Source organism: Patiria miniata, unplaced genomic scaffold (assembly GCF_015706575.1).
Source record: "Patiria miniata isolate m_02_andy unplaced genomic scaffold, ASM1570657v1 HiC_scaffold_16, whole genome shotgun sequence".
Taxonomy (NCBI): Eukaryota; Metazoa; Echinodermata; class Asteroidea; order Valvatida; family Asterinidae; genus Patiria; species Patiria miniata.
Genome location: NW_024037054.1, coordinates 8,448,446 through 8,473,292, shown reverse-complemented (window position 1 = coordinate 8,473,292; position 24,847 = coordinate 8,448,446). Strand labels below are relative to the sequence as shown.

The window sequence follows — 24,847 nt, the reverse complement described above, 5'->3', positions numbered from 1 at the left end:
CACCCCCTGAACAAAGATATTGATGATTTGGGGAACAGCCAACATAGGGCACGATAGTTGGTGGAGCACGGGAATGGTAATCCGGAGGTCACAGGTTCAGACCCCGCTCCAGTCAATTTCTTTGTTCAACTTTTCAGTAATTGTTGGCAATTTATTACGGATTTGAAGTTGATAAACACAAGCTCATTCCAAGAATGCGTGCAATTTTTTTTTTTTAATTGGACATTTACGTGTAAGTGGTTTTTGTGCTTACTGCTCCCTAAAGGATTGTAAGTAGCGTGCTTTGCCTGATTGATGAAACCATTTAGTTCAGCCGGAAATGTAAGAGGGCCATTGTCTTTAATGGATCCAATCAATAAACTGAATTATTTATGATATGCCTGGCCATAATTTAGGTCAAAATGACATAACTAGTGACAAGTGCACTTCACATGCATGTACATTCCCAGAATTGAAATGAAACTGGTAAGCTGGCGTTGAACTTAACAAAATTATTCATTCTGTCTTTAGAGACCACTGTAGAAAGTTACACTTGTCCATGCTGTCTGTATGAGATTAATAATTTATAGTATATATCTCACAGATTAATAATTAATATCTATTTTGCTGCATCAAAATTTCAAAAAGATTATGTACGTATATTTTATGCTTTAAAGATATTTATAATAAAATTTAATGACAAAGTGCTGAAATTTCCTTAATACAAGAGTATTAAAGTTGCAGGTCTGTGCTCATCAAAAAAATGAATTTTTAATTCGGATGATGTATTTAAAAAAAAAAAAACTACTTTTATTCCGATTTTGGGCATCTGCAACACTCTCAAAAAGGGCTTCCATTTTGCACACTTGTAAGTGAACCTGCCCCGCAAGAGCCAAAGTATTGTCTGGCAGCCAATATTTCGAATTTTGTGCAGAAATAATTCAGTGACTAAACGTCCGTGGATTTTTTTTTCGTTCGAAAGAAAGCCGTAACATCAGACATACATCTACATGTTTTACCACCCCAGAGGTTCCGGTTAAGACAAAAGTTGGGTCAATAATTCCAATGGCCTTGTAGTTTACAGACGTACCATCTTCACAGTTCACTCTTCCCCTACCCACCTTTCCATCCCCCCACCCCCCCCCCCCCACAAAGGAAGAAAAAGTGAGAGAAAAAAAAAGAACCGATCAATGGAGACGGGGAGAAAAGGCTCCCTATTTAGACTCGGACAGACCAGTAGCAGTCAGGCAAAGGTAACCACAAATGCATTAGGGCTCCTTGAGTAGTGATCTTAGCTCTTCAAAAAACCTCACAGACTTTTAAGAGGTCCTTGATTCATCCAGGGGTCTTCTTATTGTAGCGTTGTCTGCGCAGTGCTTCGGTACTTTTTTCGTCTTCCCGTGGAGCCACTTTTGTGTACCCCTTGTTTAATAAGGCCCCTTTTGCGTACCTTTGCCTAGACGATGCCAATAAAGAAACTCCGGATTCTTCAGAACATATGATAGATGGAGGTGGGAGACTTCAGTTGAAGTGGGAAGTGCTCTTTGAAAAGAAGGGAAAAATATAGTGAAGAATCTTAAGATGAGGATGGCTGGATGAATTTGAGGTGCTAACTTTGGTTTCTCCTTCCAAAGTAGTAGGAGGTTAAACTAAGTTCCAGACTTATTAAAATGTCCGAATTTTGTAAGAAAATGTGTAGATTAAATGTGAGAATAATTCCACAACTTGAAATATGAGAAAAATGTAAATATGCATTTTATAAGCACTGGTTTGTGGCCATCTTTCTTGCATGACCGTTGGTCAAGATTTCCAAAAAAGATTTCCCAACTATATGGGGAAAAGGATTACTGTACGCCCAATTGTTTGAGGCCTTTTTATCTCCTGCATTGTTTGAGAACCTAGTATTTTATGTTCTCATCTCCCAGACAGAATGGTTTTTAAAAGCAAACGGAACATGGCAACCTATTGAACTGTGCTACGGAAGTATCAAATGTTACCTGATAAGTTGAGTGTGTGTGCATAACATTGATATGCATGCAGGAAGCCTGTGGTGTTATATCGATCTGAACGGGAATAGGTTGTGTGCATCCCTATAGTGTTACTTTCCCCCTACCTTTAGTGAGTCAATTCTAGGAAGCAAACTAAGATTAGCATACACATGCCCTGATACATGGGCCGGACTACATGATCTGAAAATAGGTTTTGGTTTTTTTTTATTCCCGGTTGTAGTCCACCCTCTGAAATTGTGATTACTGTCTGGGATTAATCTGGATTCCATGGAGAGAAGATTCCTGATAAGTCAGCACATTGAGCAGCCTAGGCCGTGACTCTCCAGTTCCCTCATGTACTCTTTCTTTCCTACTCAGAAATATCGTTTTACATCCTGCCGTGCCATTCCGTAATTTTTACCTGCCCGGCGGTACCGGATTAATTCCCAGGCCGCGTCACAATCATAACCGCGGAATAATTGTTTTTGCTTCGGGGGGAGATTCCGTGGAAAAATGCAGTGGAACTTTTAGTGTTGGGTAGTAGCAAGGAGCAGCAGAACTGACTCGCACTGGTTAAGGCACCGTATTTTATTGATCAACAGGGTGTGATTATACGGAGTCGGTTCAGGCTGTGGTAAATGGGGCCAGGGTTGTTTCTATTGATTGGGGAGCTGTTACACATTAATTGAGTGTATCGCCTGGAGCTGATGTGCTTTCTGGCAGAGATTCCTGGCGTCTGGTTTCAAGAGATTCACTCTAAATCAAGACTAATATTTGCTGTCTGCCCCGGTGTTCTTTTAATACATGGATGGGGCTCAGGGAAAACTGAAGTTGGGGAGAAAGATGAATTCTCTACTTCAAGTTCATCGGACTTGTGTGTTTGATATTGGAAAAGGAAAGTGTACATTTGTATTTGTAACTCTTTTTTTGCAGTGAGTAAGGCCGTGTCCGAAACGAGCTTCCAGAGCTACGGGTACGTCTATTGTCAGCGCGTCCCCGCGTATATTCAATGGGCGCAGACCTAGAACTAGCTCTAGACAGCTGATTCGGATGCAGCCTAATACTGGGAAGGACTGAACGATAGATTTTAGCAAGACTGAAAGATGTTTAAAACACAATTTTACTTTAAAAATGGTTTTAGAACAAGAAGGAAGAAGGATGTACCCCATAACTCTTTGAATTTTTGCGAAGAACCTTCCTGAAATGATACTTCAAAAAGTACCACTGTCAGCACTCAGTAGTGTGCAGGAAAACAGTGACATAAAAACCTCTATCAGTGGTTTGGTTCTACCTTCCTGATTTCTTCAAAAAATTTCAAAAGATTTTTTTTTAGGGTCTGGGTTAATCACAGTGCTTCGGTACCGTTATCTCAACATCTGATCTGAACCAATTTATTCCTGATTATTAATGATACATTATGCTGGTGCCAAGATAATATTTTCATGATCAGTAGACTCTCTTATACTTATTTGAAGTCGGCACGGCAGTACCATAGCTGAGATACTTATCTCGCCAAGAAATCCCTGGTGACACAACTCCTTGCCTTGTAAATCTTGTCATCATTGTGTGGTGCACGAGCAATATGGGCCAATCTACTGCAGGTAGCAGCTTTCCTGCGTGTGAAAATGCTTTTAAAGATCCAACAAAGAATACGAAACGTTTTTCTCTGTGTTCCACTGAGCTCCCTTGTGGGGGTTTTGATAGTATAATGCGTCAGATTTTCCGGCAGCGGAATTGAACTGTATCATTTGAATTGATTTATTTGGTAGTGCAGCGGGGCTGAAAGTCAGAATAGTCGGAGTGACGAACGATGGAAAATTAAGTGATTTTTATCTTTTCTTTTCTTTCAGATTATAAGCAGCTTGTGTCCAAGTTACAGATATAGAATTTGATTTACATACTGAGGCATAATATAGTTTTTTTTTATTCTGTACACTGTGTTTACATGTCTAACTTATTATTTTGTTGTGTATTTAATTTGGGAAGGGTTCAAATTAAGGATAGATAATGTATCGGGTAGTTAACACTTTATACAAAAAGTAAATGTATGCCTTTTTTTTCCCAAAACGAGTTGTATGCAAAAATAACATAAAATAGGAATGGAAATATTTTCATTTCAAAGCTTTTTTTTTAAACTCCTAATCGAGTGGCAATTTTCTCTCTGTCAGAAACACTTTCATATGATGTTTAAATTAAAGTACAGTGTCCATTCTTGTTTTACACAAGTGCAGGTATTGCCTTGGGACAAACCAAACTACTAGCCGAAAAGTTACTGTTTGTTCTGAAACCCTATAGATGTTTCATAACTGGCTTTTCTAAGTCCCCAACAAAGTTTCTTTCCTTCCACTCGATTTAGCCCGACCAAAAGGCCTCCAAAACTTGTGAAGTTACTGGTATAATCCGGAGTAATGGCATGCCTTTCAGACACGCAGATTTGTATGGTCGTTCCTTTCGGTGGAGAGTGCTAACGAATTAATATAATCCGTCCCTTGGCAAAGCTCCTGGCATGGAATCAGTTTTTGTGCAGATTTAACTCGTGCCATTACAGATTACGCATTCTATTGTGCCCAGATTTTTAAAGACTTCTTTTCAATAGATCCAGTCTTTTGAGTTGATTTAAACCCTGAAGCAGTCTTGTACCGGTACATGTGTTCAGAATTGTTGGTGCTGCCCAGATTTGGGGCGTGTCTTTTTGGGGAGGGTGGGAGGAAATTGGAAATGGGAAAATAATAAATAATACCACATACATTGAAGATAATTGTCGTCATGAGTTGCAGCAAAAACTGCAATTGGAGAAAATGCAAGCACAATTTGCACTTTTTCATACTGATTAAAGATCACTAAAACTCATACTGGTGAGATTGTTACATTTCAGTTGCATAATAAGCTGCACCAGCTTTTTCCTGTGATTTCAGATTTCGGCTAGATAGAAAATATCAATGTACAATGTACACATGTACATGGGTTTATGTGGCTGTTCAATCTGCAGTCCTGTGGATCAGAGTAATTATAATGTGAAGTCCCTTGAGGCATTCATAGATACGGTCTATAAACACAGAATTACATGTATGTACATGTTTGTAATGACAATCTCCTTGACCGTTATGTGAACCAACGCACAAAACAAAAATTTAAAATTATAATGAGTGTTTGTCTTTGATTGTATCATCTGCTGCATTGTTGGTATAGTATCATAAGTACACATTACGGCATATGGCACCTTGGGAGACATTCCCATAGACTTGTGCACACAAAATTCTAACTTTAATGACACCTATCCCTTACCTTAACTTAACCTACCCTCACCAAACTATGCAAATTTGGGTTTTGCTGCGTGGCAAATCAATTTGCGACGATAACAATATGGCTAGAAATAGGACTTTAAATATTAGGCAACAAACATCTCCCTAATGTACCTTGTCTCGCTAATGTACAACTTTTTAGTTTTTAGTTGCCCTGATGTTTTGCATAATCTTTTAAAGCAAATCATTGATGTTGCTTAGGCCTATACCCATCACTTTAGGATCATATAACCACCGAATGATTGAATACTTGTCTAAAATTCCCGTCGAAGAAAGTTCCCACTAACTGCATACAGAGCCTATCTGTCATTCTCCCACTCCTGTTTGCTTGTAAAACCATACCAATTACACAAACAAACCTACATATATACATACTTAATGAAAGATGTATGTAGTTTAAAAGTTCAGGAGAGCTTTCAAAAGGTATTTATAAACCAAAAAAAATATTTGGAAATTTTGCATGAAATTGCTCAGTTCCTACAGGATTTTTGATAGAGAAAAGTGAAATGTGGAATCAATTTGCACCGTTTTTAATCCCTGACAATAAGAACCAAGAACCTTCATTTAACTGATCTCAGCATTTCCAGTGGAGAACGGGAATCATTTCAGTCAAAAAAAGAGAAATATCTGAAAAGGTTTCTGTGAATCTTCGCTTCTTTTCATTGCTGCAGGATATGACTTCTATTGTGTAGTAATACACTCATATCCTTGTGGATGAACTTTTATCTCAAGTTATGATAACATCGTGTGTTCTGTCTTGGGAGATCTCAGGGTAATTTTTCACACTTCGTATGTGTGTCTGATCGGCATTCTGCCAATTTATTCATACATTCACATTGGACACCATCAATTCCTGAGGCCTTTTTCTTCATAAGAATTAAGTAATGGAATATCAACATAAACTTGTCCACATCCTTTGGCATTGATTGTGCGATATCCGTTGACAAGACAGTTGAAATATCTGTAGGTTGTATGAGCCTTTACATGTAGTTGACAGATGTACTGAATGGGTTCTAACTTGCAATTGAAAAGGTTACAAACGTTAATGGAAATAGTATTGAAATAAATAAATAAGTATGAAATAGTCCTTAATTTGCAGTGTATACATTGTAGCCTTGTTTTTGCGATGATTCCATAAAAAGAGCAAATGGGCTCATTTCACATCCCATTTATGAGTTACATGCTTGACAGTTACATTGTAGTACATGTAGGTATCTCATGGTCATAGCAGATCTATCCCTTTAAAATTTGTATTCAAGTTTTATTTTTAATTGATTAATTTGGTTTGACTGTGTAGTACCTACATTCAAAGATCCAGGTCTCTGTAAAAGACTAATTTTACTCAAAATGAATGTGGGCCCTGGGAAACTAAGCAATGAATTCTCAAAGATATCTCAGATCGTTTATCATTTTGCACAATCGCCTACCCCAGGAGATCATTGTCTTATTACCTGGAACGAAGCCTTCACTTGAAGGTGCTACATCTATGTACTTTGTGCTCCACTGAAGTATCCTTAACCATCAATTATTAATACATTTTGTAGACTCGTAGAATGAAATCCATCAGTTTAGTGAAATCCATCATTTGAAGAATCTACTTGAACACAGTTTTGTCAATAGAGGTCCTTGTGCATGTTAATATGTTCCCGCAACCCTCGATTTATTGCAAGACCTTTCTATGCACTGTGAAACCTTAGGTGGGCAATGAATTGATTATGAATGAAATGCCTATTCTCCAGTTTTTTAAAATTTTGTTTACTTTGCCATTTCTCCTTGTTCTTTAAGAGAAATTGATGGCGCACATTTTGGCTCATTAGCTAATGCGTATCCTGAGATAATATTGCAGTGATGCACACTGTACTTAAGGCTGTCCTTTTTCTTCGAGGGGTAAGGGAAGGGGGGCAGGGGCACTACTTCATTTTGCCATTCAGTGGGACACAGTTTTGAATTACATACATACGTCAATAACATGTGCGTAGAACAGACACATCATTCATAAGGTCCACATGTGGGTTTAGAGTTATTGCCTATACTACAAAAACATTTGTGATGATGTGCATGTCTATGAATTTGTGTCTATGGAGCTCTGAGTGGAGATTTTTCAACCTGATAGTAATTAGATATCAAATTCTCTCAATCCCAACAACTGTTTGGGTTTCTCAAGCATTCTGTGGAAACAGCAGTTGTCCAGCTGTTTTTTGGTTCCTTCAAAAGAACAAAATCCACTAGAATCTACTGACTGTTGTTGAGCATAGTTGAATTTTGCAGTCTGGGGATAACCAAGAATTCCTGCTAATACCATGCTGTAAAAACTGGTCTGACAATGAACTTGTTATGATGATGTATGAAGAGATACATCAAGTAATGTGGTAAGTGCACACCATACGCGCCTAGACAGGTGTAGCTATACATAGACAATCACACGACAATCGGCAGTCGGACAGAGAAAGCTGCTGAACAGGTGATGGTGGCAGCGTGCGTAAGCGTCGCGATAAACACGTGCAGTGTGGTCACGGAACTTAAGCCAGTGCTTATAACGTACACGCATCTTTCATCTTTTAGGTAAATCCTCAAAATTGGTAACAGGTAACAGGCTTGTGTGTTAAAGTTCATACAGCAGTGAGCAAGGTACAAAATATTGACCAGAAAATCCCAAAATCATAGAATAAGCAAATCTCTGCATTCTGAAAATGAAAAATTACTTTCATGAAATAAATTTAAGACTACTTACCACATTAGTTGATCTTCGCAAAGTGTGCTTGCTTGCTAATTTAACCCAAAAAGTCCCTGTACTGCCCTGAACCCTACTCCCTGTACTGTTCCAAATCGCTTGAGCATATGGATTCATCATTGATAAACACAATGTAATACAATGTACAACAGTTGCTATTGGGTTAAAAAGTTAAAGAAATTGATAATCCTTCAAATGTTTTCATTTGTAAATTTGAAAAATTTGAACATCATGAACTTCAAAACAGAAAGATTATTTTGACGCTTGGAAGTACACGCACTCGCCACCCATTGTGTCGGAAGTAATTTGACGCACCACGAATGTTGCGTCCCTACTGTGTGATAACACCACTAGTATTTCCTCCATTAACCCGAGTGTGTTTACAGACGCATCCTATCTTAATTGTATTAAACTTGATTACTTTTGATTGAGGGACACGCGCAAGTGGTGCTTTCCGCCCACACTTGGTGGAGTGAACTTCACTGAAGTCATAAGAGAAAGCAGTTACTTGCCAGTGGCATTTTACTGATGGTAAACGTCATAGTATAAAGCGGTCATAGTAATGTCATTCACATGCTGCTGAATTGTCAGTTTCATACTTTTTTCCCTTCAAATTTTATGAAATCGATCTTTTCACTATTTGTAAGGAATTGTACAGTTTGAGACTACATTGAAGAAATGTTGATACACTTCAATGCAGCATGTAGCAGCTGCAATATAGTTCATTTTTAAGCAGGTTTTTTTTAAATTTCACTTTCTGCATACAAGCACATGTAAGGTCACATAGGTCTGATGTCTTTACAAGTCCAATCTACATGCAGGTGTACACGTAAGCCCTTGCTTCTTGGCCCTTGCATTTGACAAGAAAAAGTGCTCGCATCTCAACACACAGTTTACTGATCATTTTTCAGCAATGTAATATGCAAAATGAGTGCATTCATGTCCATCATTATCAGCCGTAACCTGCGATTTATCAAAGCAGCTGTCGGAGAAAAGAAAAACAGTGTGCCAAAGATAACACTTCCCGTAGCTGTGACAAAAGGACTCGCGGCATGTACATGTACCCCACACCGCTCCATGATGTCAGAGCTGTAAGCGTCATCGGCGAGTAACGCAAATCGGCCCTAACGAGTTAATTATAGTCAGGATTGCGATGGCTGAAGATAAACTTAGGACGCGGGGGGAACCGTCTTAGGAAAAGATCAAGGTTGACGAAGCAATCATTTAGATGTTTCCTTCGAGTTGTGCAAACAATCACTACGTGCGTGGTATTTGACAACCTACGATAGCCACATGAATTAAGTGGTGAGTAGGTATCGGCAAATCTGATTGACGCATATGTACGCACACGTGCACAGTAAAGATGCGTAATGCGAAACGGATGCTTACAGTAGCGTCAGTAACCTGGTAGAAAAGGCTGGAACATTTGACATCGTGCCTGGTGTGACACAAGAGCAATCAGTCTGCAGGAATGTACAAATAAACCCAACAGCGCGGTCACATTGTTGGACTATGGCCCTGTCCATCCAGCTACCGCACTTGTTTATACCAGAAAGATTCAGTTTAATCTCTGGCCTACATTCATCTGTTACATCCGGCAGTATACATTAACCTTGAGCCTTACCTAGATAAGTCAAATGTATCAATTTTCACCAAGCTCCGATGAGCATATAGTTATGAACTGTGTTGAAGTAATGATTTTATTACCATTTGATAACAAGCATGGATTTTCCCGTGACTTACGTTATAATATTTTACGTGCAGCTTCCAATTAAAAGTTCCATTAAAGTTAGTAATGAATGGCAAAGTGTGGGATCCTAATGTGTCAGGCATGCAACTTTTTCTCGGATGTGCTAATTTCCTCGTTTTTCACTTCACACTTACGCCATTAAAAATTGAAAAATATTGTACAAAGTCTTGTAAAGATTGGAGTTTCCTCTTTTTTTTGTTACTTCCAAGTTGCAGGCCTGTTGTATACAAGTTTCCCTGGGTGGTGAAACACAGGCTAGGAACTAAAATGAAGATAATGTCGTCTTCTTGACATGTACCGGTAGCAACCTCTTTCATTAAGCATCCAGTCCAAACCATTAAGCAGGCATACAACTTTTCCTCGGATCAGCTGATTTCCTCTTTTTTACTTCACACTTTAATACGCCATTAGAAAAAGCAAAGAAAAACACTGTATACATTCTTTCAAGCTTGAATTTTCTTCTTTTTTGGGGATTACTTCCCAGTTGCAAGCCTGATGAACACAAATTGTTACTGACAAATCAAACCATCATCCTTGCAGAATGTACACCTTTAACCCAATGTCAAAAAGTCAGACATTACAATGCACCTGAAGTCAGCTAGCATTTATCGAAACAAATCATCTCGGTGTTGGCATGCAGCAAGAAGTACACGGACCTAGATGATGGAGTAACATGACATTGGTATCATTCACACCTTCATTCATCTTCCATCTTGAATGCCTGGATGGGAACCTTCTCCGTCATCTTGTGTCTTGGATTTCTTGCTGTGAGAAGCATTTGGCATTTGGAAGATGCTCTTATGAAAACACTTGAGTTTTACTGTGCATATTCATGCTCAACGATGATCAAAAAATTGATGTGGTAAAGAGTGTTTTTTTAGCGTCAGAAAAGTTTTTCAGTGCCAGTAATTCACTTTCCCCCGTCTGAGAATGGTGATTATTGTCAAATACTGTGGTAATTACATAAATTGACAAATGAACTGTATATAACATTTTCCCTATCTCATCTTCAAATGCTGCCTCCCCCCTTCCTTGTCTGTCTAATTAGCATACACACCCATTGTGTCTCTGTGTCTCCTTCCTGTAATCTTACAGCTGTAAAGAATGCGCCTGATGTGCCTGAGGAAGAAAATGGGATTCTTTTCAAGCTTCTGTGTCACTTTCCCATCCAGCAAGGGAAACAATTTGCGTCCATGTGTGAACAAATACAGGAAATGTCTTCAGTCTAAAAATTGAGTGTCTAGTAGACCAAAAGGGTACATGTACATTTATAATAGGTCTTGAAAGGCTTGCAACAGACAGCCCCCACTTATTGAAAACAATGTACTTTATTATTCATACATGCATGCAGTATGCTCATCACTTTCAATCTAAAAGCCATCTATCCTTCTTAGAAGCACGGAGCACTATCTGGGCGTGAGTTTAACTTGGGCCTAAAGAGCACGCCGATAAACAAGACAGACAAAAGAAAACAGTAGAAAAAGCCATTGACACTGATTAGACACTGGAGACCTCTTTTTATAGTCCAAGCTGGGACTAATCCCCTCATTTGAGGCTTCCACGCTAGGATCACTCCCTGTTGGAAAATCATATCTTGCCTGATGACGTCAAACGGTTGTGCAGTTGCCAATGTCTGTCAAGGAATGTGAAGTCACTGGCTTAAGATTAGAATCATCATGCTAGACCGATTCAGTGTGGTGCCATCAATGGTGGTAGGTTGGCATTGTCCAGACGTATACATCCTTGTGTTTGACTCAGCTCCTGGAATCCTGGAGAAGAATTGTATTTGTTGGTCCATGGAAATAAGCCACCCACTTTTCTGGGTTCAGGAGAGAGTAGAAAGTGGATACACGATTGAGTAGCTTACATTTGTGAAGTTTCTGAAGTTTAGACTTCTGTGCTTAGTAAACTAATCTTTGTGTTATCAGAAGCTTGGTTGAAACACCCTGCTAGAAGGAGAAGTCCAGACTTCAGGTGAAATTATTTTACCAACGGGTGTAGATCCACCAAACTGAAACTGTTTAGTGGACTTCAGTTTCACGCTGGCCACATATTAGGGCAGTCTAGATAACTGCTTTTGTGTCCCTCACTGAAGAATACTATGTCTTAACAAAAAAAAAGGACTGCATGAAGAAGAAATGATGTATGAGGATTTTTTTTTCCAGTTAAGTTTATACATCTACTTATTATTTTCAAATGATTGAAATTGTTAACATTTCTGTTTCCTTGTTTTTTTTTGTTTTTTTAGAGTTCCCACTGAGTGTCAGCTGGCAGCTTTGGGTAGAACCTCCAGGATCTGAGAGTCGACTTGTCTTAAACGTCATTTGGAGACAGGTAAGCATGTAATCGGGATCGCTTCAACAGTTGGGCTGTACTTTCTCAGCTCTAAAGCTTGTTAACTGTTGGCAATTTCCTAACTGTTACTTTTCTGTTGCATTCATTGCATAAAGCATTTAAGTTTGATGTCTTTTTTTTTTAACGTGAAAATTGCCCTGAGTATTGGGTTCTTTGAAGGAACTGTAATCAGTACCCTGGGGCCTACTCGTGGTGTACTTTGGAGACTTCTCAGTTTGGAGCTTGCTTGGTTTGAATTTTTGAGATAACACTTATAAACTTTGGGTGCCTTTTTCAACCGCAGATTGAATTTTCAAAGGCTTTGGATTGTCAGAGCAACAGAGCCAAAAGGTCAGCAGCTGGCATAGGCAGCTGTCAAATCCTGTTGGCTAAATACCCATATCAGTCGTTCTCATAAGGCCTTTTTCAAGCTCGCACCTACCCCTGTTGAAATCAACATAGGTCCACTGTGAGTGGAACTGGGTCCCATCAAACATAGGTCGGCAAGGCATACCGGTCATACTTTGTTCATTGGTGCCAACACAGGTAGGCTGTAGATTTGGGATTTTCTACCCAAGTAGAGCCTCTTAACCCTAGTCCTGACCAGGGTTGGATTTTTGCCATGTAGAGCGCCAGACCCATGTCAAAGCTGTGTTGGATTCTTGCTGGTGTGAAAGTGGTCCCAAACTCTCCTTGTTGGGCCCTTGTCTAACACAGAGATTTTGGGTATTTGAAAACTGACCCAGTTTGGTGTGCTTTCTGTAAATTTTATCTGCAATAAAGGCGTTCATTTAGGTTGCTGGATACTGCCTGATGAGGCAGTAGGGTGAGTTGGTCAAATATTGTGGTATGACAATAGCATTTGGAAGCTCGTGATATTTTAAGAGATGCACTGATCAGTTTGATGCCAAAAATGAAGTCGGTGATCGTAGGAACGTCTTGAAATTAGCATGGTGGAGAGTCGCTAGGTATTGGATTTACGGTAGAAACATGTACTCCAATCTCTTTTGTGAGTTTGTGTGGTTTTGAAAAGAACTGGCTAAGTCGGTGTTTTGAAAAGGATGCTCCTGTCTGTCTTCAAGAGACTAACTTGTTACTAGAAATGGATAGTATTACAAAACTAAAAACGTTTTTCCCATATGGGACTTTTTCCTCTTAGAGGCATCTTCCGTCACCTTCTAGAACCCAAGTTACCAGAAATTTTTACGGTATTGCCAATCGTGAACTGACTGGCATGCATTTATGGGTTTTTAGGATTTTCAAGAGAACACCCACATTAGTCCCACAAACACCTTCGGCCACACAGGTTCTCGGCAAGTCACCATTTCTGCTTTGTAACATTTAAATCCAGGGATTTACCGGTACTTAGCTTTGCTGGGACAGATCTGTTGTACGGCAGTCGGAAGTCAATGAAAGCTAATGGAAACCGGGGGCACGGCACCCTGAAAAACAACTCTAATATGGGATTTCATGTTCCACTGGCTCTCTAAATCTCGGCATGATCCTGGTAAAATTGTTTATCAATACCTGCTGAGTCTTTTCTAAGAGCCTTGAAAAGGTTTCAGCGGATTAGGCTTAGCCACAATAGATGGATTTGCCGTACCTTCCGAGGATTAGCCTGTTGTTGGGGGTCAGTGGCTTACTTGGAAGTTAACTGTCAACAGTTATATATCAGGGGGATATTAAGACATTTGGCAAGGTGCTTGTCTTGCCTTACCCAGCGGGGGATCATACCTCCTGGGTAGGTACCTGTGTGGTTTTCTAATTGTTGCCCACACCCCTCTACAAAGCCTCTTTCTGCATGCAGTCAAGGAGATACTCTTGATTAGGAGGGAAGCTCGATGTCAACAAATATACATTGTATGTAGCTAGTTTTATCAGAACTCCAGCTTTGCATTATACAATCTGACTGGTGACTCGGTAGCCTTTTGTTGGGCAACAAGACGTCTTTCTCTTGTTGGCCAATATGAACCCAACTGTCCACCTTCATCGAAAAGGGTCATTCACATGGTGATCCAAAAAATTGGTTTCAGAATAAATTATCACAGAGATACACAGTTTTCAAGCACAACTTATGTACATATGTACAAATACATGTACCCTGGATTTCAGGTCACACAGGCCATGTGTCTGTCACCGGCTTGGAATTATCTGCAGCCAGTCAGCGCGCAGCATGCCCGAAAGTGCTTTCGTTTATTTGCAGCGTATGCACGAACACACTGGAAATATGAATATTCATGAGATAGGAGATCCAATCTTCGAAATTCATTTTCCGCTTAACGTGTCTTTAAAAGTAGGATTTTATTTGAAATAGAGATTGACAAGGGTATAGTTTAATTGTTAAATGATAATAATTAAGTTTTAAGCAACTATTTTGTGAAATATGGGGAAGGAAATATGACCGTTGTTGTGGTGAATTTACGGTCGGTGAAAATCGTCCTTTTTTCTATACTAAACGAAGTTGGGCAGAATGTTTTGACAATTTGATGAAAAGCGACATTATTAAGCTACCTTTATTTTATAACTTTGGTTCTCTTGAGTATCCGAGGTAGTCAGGATCACTCAAAAAGGATGTCTATTCCGAGTGCCCAGGTCACGAAAATAACACCGCTCTGAAAGAACGTGCGTGGCGGTTTCGTGCCCTGCTCCACACGTACACGGGATCACAATAAGTAAACGCGGAGTAAAGGCACCCGACTATAATAAACTGGTTGCGTGTCTTTTCGAAACAGGGAAGTAAAACGATGTTTCATGTAAACCGCATTAAAAATAAGACTTCGTCGGGTTTTTTTTTTTGGGGGGGGGGGTCCTACTAAGTGTTTATGCTGGCAATGCAATAACTATTTCTTAATCATTGTGGGGATTTATTGGGGGGGGGGGGGAGTACAAATTCGCAAAATAAACTATATTTTTGGCTTTATCTTAAGTAGGAAAGTGGACATGCATGACATGAACCTGAAAACAAATACAAAACATGTATAAAGAATCAAGTCGTCTCTTTTCTTGACTGAAATTCTGGGAAACACTTTATTCATGAAATCACAATTACATACTTTCAGCTGCATTTAGTTAAACATTAAGGTATACTGAAACACTTTAATATTTGAACCACTTTCAGTTTCCAAGAAAAAAAACTTTACAAATGAAAGTTTCTCACAACATGGAATAACTTACAAATATAGATCTAAAAAAAAAAGTGAACATGAAAATTAAGGCACAGTTTCTTTATTGTGTGAGGTTTTTAATGCTCTGGAGAACACTGATGTACAATGTACATGTACAGTAACTATACTCTTGCGACATGTATAAGACCATGAGCTTATAAAATTCCACGTGTCAGCAATTTGTTTTAAGGCAAGATTATTCAACCGCTCCAGCCCTTGGCAATAACAATAAATTGCATTTCTTAATAATTACAAGGGTAAGAATGCAGGCGTATAAGAACAAATAATACAAATTTAAGATTGCAATGGTTACAAACTAACAAGCAATCAATTCTATTCAGGCTAGTTTCCATCTCAACGTAAGAAACGCAAAGTGAAACAAAAAAAAGGGACCAAAACTGCAGAACAGATAATATGGAAACATTTCATCTGGAAGTGTCGCCGACAACTCAGACAGATGCAAACTGTTTCGCAGACGATCAGCAAAGTTGCCAGTGGTTCATAATGTTACGCAGTCTGCGTATTTTCAGAACATCGATATGTACTTCGAGTGCAGTGTACAGTCGTTCGCAGAGGTTTGTATTGTATTATCGGTTTTCAATATACAGCATAAAGGCTACTGACATTGATTAATTTGTGAAATAAAACTGGAAGTTGATATTTAGAGAAATTTGATTGAACTGATTATTTTTTTTCACTGTAATGCGTCATTTTTCTTACCGGGCAAATTTACATGCGTTGCAGTCTACACGTCATCAAACAAAACCTTTTGTGCTTCCAAGTCATCATGCGTTCATTCCAAAATGTGTACATTACAAAATGTGTCCGCATCTAGCAATGCTTGTTCTTCTTGCTATGTGAACAAGATGGCGCATATTACATGTACCATGAAAGTGCTTATTCCTCGGGTTTTTTTATCAACGAACAATACATGCAATATTCCATGCGACATGGCGTAAGAATCCCCGGCGCCTGATTCGTCAGTTTGTGAGTTGTTGATCACACGTCATTGAATTAAACATGCAAAATCCGGTTGTACCACAAAAATGGGAAAGTTCAATCCATGGTAAAATAATAGAGTTCCATTAAAATTGGTCATGTTCATCTTCCAGTGCGGATGTTGTGTCCAACCATCTTGACAGGGAAAATGGGTAAATCACTCTGCGTACTTGACCTAGAGGGTATATTAAAGAAAAGAGAAAGGAGAAAAACATTATAATCAATCAATATACATGTACATTTACAGGGAAAGACCTAATATTAAATTAGGTTAGTCATTGCAAAAATGTTTTAAAAAAGACATGAATCTGGGACTGAGATTAAAGTGAGAATTATTTCCACTTTTGTTAGGAAATACTTAGAAAATTAATTTTCTTGATTCTTCACACTCATAGACTTTGTACACAACCGCTGAATTAAGTGGCGCCTGGATACTACATTCTTTCCTAATGCATAGCCTAGATGCACATGGGATGTATTTGTTTTGTACTTGATGCGACATGCAAAGTAACGGGTAGGAACCTATTGTCGACATCGGTCGCGATGCACCCACGTACGAACATATACGTAGTGCCGGTTAGTAATACACACTGCATACACGAGTGACGTCATCCAAATCAGACGTTGCCGACCAAAATCATGCAATTTTCGCGTATATTTCGCATCAAAATATAAATCGCCCACGAAACCTGCAGAGATGGGAATAGTACGGTTCGAAAGCATAACTCTTCAAGAGTCCAGGAATCGACAAATTTTATCCAACAATATCCCGAGGTAGTCAGGATCACTCAAAACGTGCAGGTAGTGTTGTAAAAAAGGGTTTTTATACCTCATTTCGCAAGCCTAATTAATCACCTTTACAACTATATAATCACTAAAAAATGGTATCATTCGACGCCGAAAATAACATTCTTTCACTCACCCCTCCATGTTGGCCCAACACTGCCGCGAAAACGGGTTTCTCGTCGATCTTCCAGGGGCACTGCCGAACGCTCGCGAAACCTCGTGAATTCTCGAAGGTCCGAGACCGTACAACTCGCTGCAAATAAAACTTCGCTGTGTGCCTCATTATCGAGCACGCTGCGCGCTGACTGGCAGCCACATTTTGAGAGCGAAGTGCAAGGGATCCAAGTTGTTTTCCTTGCAGTTTCTGCTCAGAGGTGTGGTCTATTAGGCCTGCTATCAGACAAGGATCAGTCTTGTTCTCTTTGGCTATTGTGTGCATCAGCTATGGAGACCCGAGTCTAAGAAACCTACATGGTGATCAGTTGAACTTATCTGCATCTCAGCTTTAACCTCTTTTATTGACTTTATAAACATTAGATAACATTGCATGCTCTGTGCACAAATGACATTGATAGCCACGATAGAGTGCTCATATCAGCATTGCAGTGTAAAATGTGTGTAACATATTCATGTTTATTACATTAGCATTTTGCCCGTCTCATATGTAGCTGATGATGCATAGAGCGTGGCAGGAGAGATGAGCTGAAACAAAAACCACTTCTGACGTGCAATAAACGAGGTATCACTTCATTCTGTGTCTGACCTGCTTTAAACGAAAGTCGCCTCTAAACAGTCGGCCTGTCAGGTAGTCGGCGATATCGATAACTCAAGATTCTTTATCTGTTGTATCTGAGGGAGAGATTTGACACGCAGTTACCAGGAACGATGCAGTGGAAATAGACCTCAGGGTACAGAAGGTGGCAACTTGTGCGCTGTGTGATGAATCTGTGGGTATGTCAATTATGTTGGTATCTTTATCAACATCCCAATAGCGAATTGCTTTCAATGTAAATGTATACAAAGGAATGCACAAAATACAAAAATGCATGTAGGTTTGAATCATCACCACATTTTGGGTTGATTTTTGTCTTGGAGGCCCTAAACAGAAGAACAAGTAAATGTAGTACAATACATTTTTGAAGTGAAAATTACATCTACATGTACAGCGCTCTTTTATCAACTTAGGGCCTACATGTAAATCAAATGAAATACAAGGGTATTTCCAATACAAGGCATGCACCCAGAACATTTGGCAAATTCTACCCAAAAGTTTTCATAGAACAAGAACATAAAGAAATCGTTTTTGGCTAGTCACTAAATATGGTTTTTAACTCTGGTTGACCAAGAAAAAGTTGTTAGGTTTGATCCCATCCAAGTTATAAGTGCTCAATTCCTCTAACAAAAAATAACAAATTTTGAAATTCACAAAGAACAAAACTCTACGTGTAAATTCATGATGCTCATAGTATTACAGTACTGTGGTAGTTACTGCCAAATAGCATTTTGTACTTTCCTGCAATAACAGCGACAGAGAATACGAGATATCCTGTGATCCAAAACTTTTCTCAGCCATCAACCTGAGTAGCGTGATATGCTTGTTGTTGTCCAACTGCCAGGGCCTGTCTTCTCATCTGGATTTTGCATTCAAATGTGTCAGATTTTAATAACATCTGTGGTGTGACATTTGAGACTGATCCCACTAATAACTTGGCCCTGGTACTTGAACCGTTGGGCATCACTGAATAACTTGGTTATCAAAAGCTGGTCCAGTTGAATACTGGTTTCGCATCCAAACAGATGTATGTACGCATTACGATTAGCTATCCGTTAACCGGTTTGACCGTTCTGTTGTTTGGCATTGTCTACGCTTACGCATACGCTTACGCTTACGCTTACGCATACGCTTACGCTTACGCTTACGCTTACGCATACGGCCAAAGCATACGCTTACGCATACGGCCAAAGCATACGCTTACGCATACGCTTACGCATGTACGCTTACGCATACGTTTACGCATACGCTTACGCATACGCTTAGATCGGGGCCAAAGCAGTAACCCAAAATGGCAGCCTCTGATGAAAGCCTCTATGCAGCTAATCCTGCTTTGAAACATGGAGAAGTGGCACATGAAATTTTTATCATTTTCGTCACTTATGTTTATAAGATCAATATTTTAAAACCAATAATTTGTGAAATATGCTCAACAAGTAGGTGGAAATCGCTGTCAAAATTGGGTTTCCTTTTTGCACCACCCTGTATGTTGCAGTGTTCTACTTTGTTATTAAAGATAACTTGCTGCTGCGGGCACTCTCGTGAGACACATACCTGGACAATTTGAACACATACTGCTGACATGCCTGACAATTTGAAAAGTCTCATCAAATGTTGTCAGAAATGGTCTATCCTCGGGGTATCAGTTAAACCTCTTGGCTCAGTCTTTAAGGATGAGCATCCCTTAAACAGAACAAATTACAGGAAGTAAGGAAACCTGTGGTTCTTGTGTTGTGTTTAGTAAATAATTGTTGTTCTGTTGGGCTTCGGTGGCATTGAAGTATGAGTGGGAGAGAGGGTCCGTGGATCTTTATGGTACCATCAGATCAGAAATGAAAAAGGACTTGTAATATCTGTGGTACAGTTTTTCCTTAGTAAATGAAGATGGACAGAAATCAGTGAAACAAGTCACTCACTCTGTGAATCAAGAACTTATTAGAAAAGGATTAGCTTTATACTGCATTATAATGTTATGTTATCCATCCTAAGTTGAGGTTATCAATTTCCACCAAAGGCCATCCCAGCATTTGTTTGAAAATCCTATGTAAACCATGACAGTCGCTTTAAATTTTCAGAACAAAGTTCAATAAAAATAACAAGTTGTAACAAATTTAGAATTTATTCCCCAAAATGTACATGAACTGAGTAAGAGTTTTTAAGATGATAAAAATGTTTAATGTAGATGTCATTTTCAGTCATGCATACATTTGCTTTTTTATTTTGGCAATCGTTCAAAATGTGATGGTGACACGAACCAAGCATGGATTGAGCACCATTTGTGTAATTATCGTAAACTACCCTGCAGCACTTGAACCATGAAATTCCTCCTTTGATTTTTATCTCATTGAAAAAGTGTCTGCTTTTATCCTTTCTGTCCTTGAAATAGAAGTCTTTCTTTCCTATTGTTGTGTGACTCTTTCATTTTAACATGCATCTGCCTAATTCATCAACCATTTTCTCTTTCAAGAAGCTTGTTTTTGTTCAAAAGGCAATAAAAGTATTCCTGATAAAAGATTGAATAAATCAGATGAAGAATGCACATTTGCCATTTTTTTTCTGAAACTCGTATTCTGAGACATGGACAGTTGATGGAACAATATAAACGGAACCATGAATGAGTCAAACACTGTTAGTAAAATCATTAATTGGAATTTATAAACGACTAAAGAAAGTCAGTATATTTACATTTAAAAGTGTAATTGTGCAAGTGTCTGGAACATCCAGTGTCCCAATGGTAGGCAAATTTTGAAAATTAAACTTGAAGGGGGGGGGGGGGGGGGAGGGGGCATTTGGGAGAGGGGATAAGGGGGTATTGCCAGGAACTCCGTTGCCCCTTCCCCCATCTCTGACTTACTGAAAATCATGTCTTTGTCCCGTTTTAGATCCCCGCATCAGAGACGTGCTCTCCCACTCAGAAACGTTCCGCTGCCGTTGTCACTCTGTTAGACGTATTGACAAATGGTCCTTGCGTGGGTGAAAACGTTGACAGTTACTATTGATTTCTGTCATGCAAGTTTTCTTAAAGGTCCTGTAACTCAAACAGTGCATTAGCTGTGGTGACTTGTGATTTTGCTTGTAGAAATTATATCTTGGCTGCTCATCACCTGAGAGTATTGTCATTCTTAAACATGGACCCAATTTCATAGCCCCGCTTTACAGTAAGCAGAAAAGTTGTGCTTACTTTAGCAGAAAATTGTGCTAACCTTAAAGCCGAGCGCACACCTTTCTGATTTTACTGGTTCACTGGATCATCGAACAGAGGTGACGTGCTCTGAAAATTTGGACCGGATAAAATCAAACATGTTTGATTTTTTCGCATCCGATTTCACCAGATCGGATGTCACCGGAAAGGTGTGCGGGCAGCACTCGGATTTCACCAAACGCAATATTTATGTTAACCAATCAGATTCACGAAGGAAGTCACACGATTCAAAATTGACAGCTGCCATTTTGTCATCATGTGACTAGTCATCATGTGACCAATTATAGAACGAAATCAGGCATGTGTGCTGGTAACGTTATATACAGTCTAACCGCAACGGTGAAATTCCCTTACCAGTGATGGCCGGGTGATCTGGCGAACCCGTAAAATCGTAAAAGGTGTCCGCGGTGCTTTAAGCACTATTTCACGGCGTGGATGTGCTTAACAGTTGCAAGTGCATGGGGATTTATATTTTACGTCACCAATTTAAGTAACTTTTTTTCTCTGCGGTATTAGTGTGTCTTGGTGTGCGTACTGCTTACGGTCTCCATAAAATAGACACACAATCTGTGAGCAGAAAACTGTGTGCTTATTAGCGCTATAAAATATAGGCCCAGATCGCACGGACCTGCTTACCTCTCTTGACAAACAATTAAGCAGAATTTGTGCTTGGGGTAAGCTTATTTCTGGCTTAGCAATTAATTTTGGTTTGTGCCATGCATACATTTGTACCTCCTATAGTATTCTCTGCTTAGAGGGTTAGTACAATTTTTTGTTGTTTTTCATGCTACATGTACATGTAGTACAATGGTGATCGTATGCACAGAATTACATACCAACCATAGCAATACAAATTTTGCCCAGTATGTGTATGCAGAAGGACAGTGCAATTAAATGTGGCTTTCCAAAGCCAGCCAATAGTGGCTTCTCCCCTGTCCTGCCCAAGTATGTCACAGCCGTAGTAATTAACAACCCTGTTGTATTAAATAGGATATATGCATTTCATGCATTAGAGCACCCCTGTAATGAATTGGGTGTTAATGTATTTATTATTCCCCTGAGGGTGTACACAGATTGGAACGCTGATAGTTATGATGGCATAAATAAAAGCTGGGGGGGGGGGGGGGAGGTATAAGAGGTAGATTATCTGGCTGGAATTGTGGCAGTTCCGTTGTCGCCAGGACTGGGCAAGATGTTGATGGAATTTGTCTGTAATTATGAATAGAGTTTACATTTCTGTGTCTGTCACAGATATTTCCATATTGTGAATAATTAGCATAGAGGCTAAATTTAAATTTTATAGTGCGAAGATAAAAATCTTAAAATACAATTTTACTTGGGCATAGAGCCTGGCATTTCAGCCTTAAGGCTTCTTAAAAATCTTGTACATGTAATTGTTATTTGATGCTTAACTGTATGTGGCGTTTTCAAAAACCTCATTTTCAACTTCAGGTTTGGCTCCGGAATAATTTAGGCTCCTTTTTTGTTTGAACCATTTATGAACCCAATGAAATTGAAGTCTGAAGCCAAAGCTGATCAGACCAAGCCTTGGTTTCGGGAATTGCCCACAGTCTTGCCCATGCTCAGCTCAGTTCCAGATTATTGATATTTAATCGATACAATGTATAAAGATTGCTGACAGTCACCATTGATGTGCATGAGGAGTATCTTTGATGTTTATCGTGAGCTAGAGAGAGTGAGAGTTATTTGATATTTAATTGATACATTTGCCGCCAATCAGCATTGATGAGTTTCTTTGATGTTCATCACAAGCTATCTCTAGAGAAGTAAGAATTCCAGATTATTGATATTTAACCGATATAAGTATAGCCAACAGTCAGCGTAGATAAGCATGAGCAGTTTCTTTGATGCTCATCGCAGCTACTACTACTAGAGAAAGTAATGGGGAAATGAGAATAGCGGAAACGCCACAGGAATCCAAATTTCATTCCGTTTCCAAGTCACCTAGCCGCCCTTGTCACCGTATGAATTACATCTCCATCTACAACACATTAATGTTCATCCTGCGTCCTATCTTATTAAAGCTGTGTGTTGGGGGATGCACACTGTAGTATGAAGTATTGGGGTAGATCTCTTAAAGCAAATGGATTGGTGAATCGGATGTGCAATTTCTTGCTTGTGAGCCCTAAAGTGGAAATCCTGAATCAGAAATTCCTCATAACATTTCAGGTAAAACAAAATGAATTGAAAAAAAAAATGGATCGCTTTGTGGAATTTACAATGGCCTACACAACTAGTTGAAATTGTTTGAAAGAATTGTAATGAGGCAAAAAAGGCAGTGTATTGGCTGTGAAAAAAAAGAAGTTATTGACAAGAACAAGTTAAAAACTTTTTCTAACAACATTTTCAATTTCAAACAATATAACTTTGGCAGTTTTGGGTCCATTCTAAATATAGGTAGCAGGTGGTGTTTAGCAGATTTTGTTACAAGTTCTTGTAACTCGACTCTACGTGTAAAATTGAGGATTGGCACATCCTGAGAAATCTCCACCTCTTTTTGATTTCGTCCAAGGTAGAACTAGTTATTAATCCAGCACAGCAGCAAAGGAAGGTGGTGATTCACAGGTTTAACTGTCTTCCGTTTCAAATTTGCAACTCCTCACAAGATATTAACTTAACGAGGATCTTGTTTTTTTGAAGAGTGCCTTAGTTGTCTTCATCCTTTGATTCTTAGGTTGGATTTAGGAGAACAGAAATTGTTTTTCCTGGGATATATCTCTCCAAGTCTTTGTGTCATTACGCGCATGTCACTTTGTATTAGTCTCCGTAGCATACCTGTTGTGCTACCACGGAGATGCAAAAACCAAAAAGTACATGAATGTTTTCATGACCCAGCAGGGAGTGGTTTTTATTACCCAGTCATGCAAGATTCCTGAATTAATGTTCATTGCCACAAGCTGGGATTGGATGTCATAGTGTCAAACATACATGTTTGGATTAAAGCCATCCAATTTTAAACCTGAATGTTTGCCAAGCATCTTTTGTTAGAATACTTGAGGGAGGCATGAGACTAATGGTGGATCAAGGTTGCAGAAAAGGACATTAGTGACAAATCACAAGGAAATTTTATCTAATTCTTTCTGGCAGGAGCACAGGGGGTACCTCAAAATTGCAGGTACGTACCGTAGCTGGTTTAGCCTGAAGAAACCTAGAGGAACAAGTCATTGAAAAAGTGATCAGTTTTTGAGTTGAGTTGAGCTCAATCAGTCAAGATTAGAATACTGGATTTGTAACTACTTATCCAAACCATAGCTATAATTTGTCCAAAATAAGCACCAGGGGAATTTCATTAAGTCAGTATTACATTGCGATGATTGCCATTTAGGCGGTACTGTATACTAATTAACATGCCATCTCCAGTCAGCAAAAGTTCCTTGACTTATATGGTGTATCTCAGAGGACCTCTGTCATTCATCAGGCTAAGAGGCAGCCAAGATGATTAGTCCATTAGCGAGGAGAGAGAAAATACTCCAGGATTATCACGGAAGTTTGCACAAAAGCATGTAAACAGGACGGAAAGGAAACGATAGGGACGGGAGATATCGTAAGGAGAGTCACAAGGGGGTGGGGTTCGAGATGATGCAGTTTGTTTTGTCCTCTGTATTTTATCACGGGTCGTTTCTAGATAATCCCTTATTATTATCGCCCACTTTGTTTTGGTTGCAGCTGGTTTTTGCTGGATAAAAATATCTCATGCTTCACTGCTTGTGTTTTGGAGGCTGTTGGATGTCTCAAAATCACTTAAAATTCTTGAAGAGTTTGAAACTGTTTTCGTAATAGGTCATAAAATTCCTGAAGAGCTTGAAACTGTTTTCGTAA

General features: G+C 39.2%; 1 protein-coding gene and 1 long non-coding RNA gene across 4 annotated transcripts in view; one reads left to right on the top strand and one right to left on the bottom strand.

The window, feature by feature from the left end:
• The window catches only part of LOC119722877 (excitatory amino acid transporter 2-like), a 75,224-nt gene that overhangs the window by 6,719 nt on the left and 43,658 nt on the right, over positions 1-24,847 (top strand). For 2 of the 3 annotated variants that reach the window (XM_038193274.1, XM_038193273.1), the window contains exon 2: positions 11,999-12,084. The gene's annotated coding sequence lies outside the window, so the exon portion shown is untranslated. Of the gene's footprint in view, positions 1-11,540; positions 11,725-11,998; positions 12,085-24,847 lie in introns of those variants that run through there. The other variant, XM_038193275.1, reaches the window with a different exon arrangement.
• Positions 15,079-17,343, bottom strand: LOC119722880. The gene is made up of 2 exons (XR_005270488.1): positions 17,170-17,343; positions 15,079-16,422 (listed from the first exon to the last, which is right to left on the bottom strand). It is a non-coding gene; the product is annotated as an uncharacterized LOC119722880 (long non-coding RNA).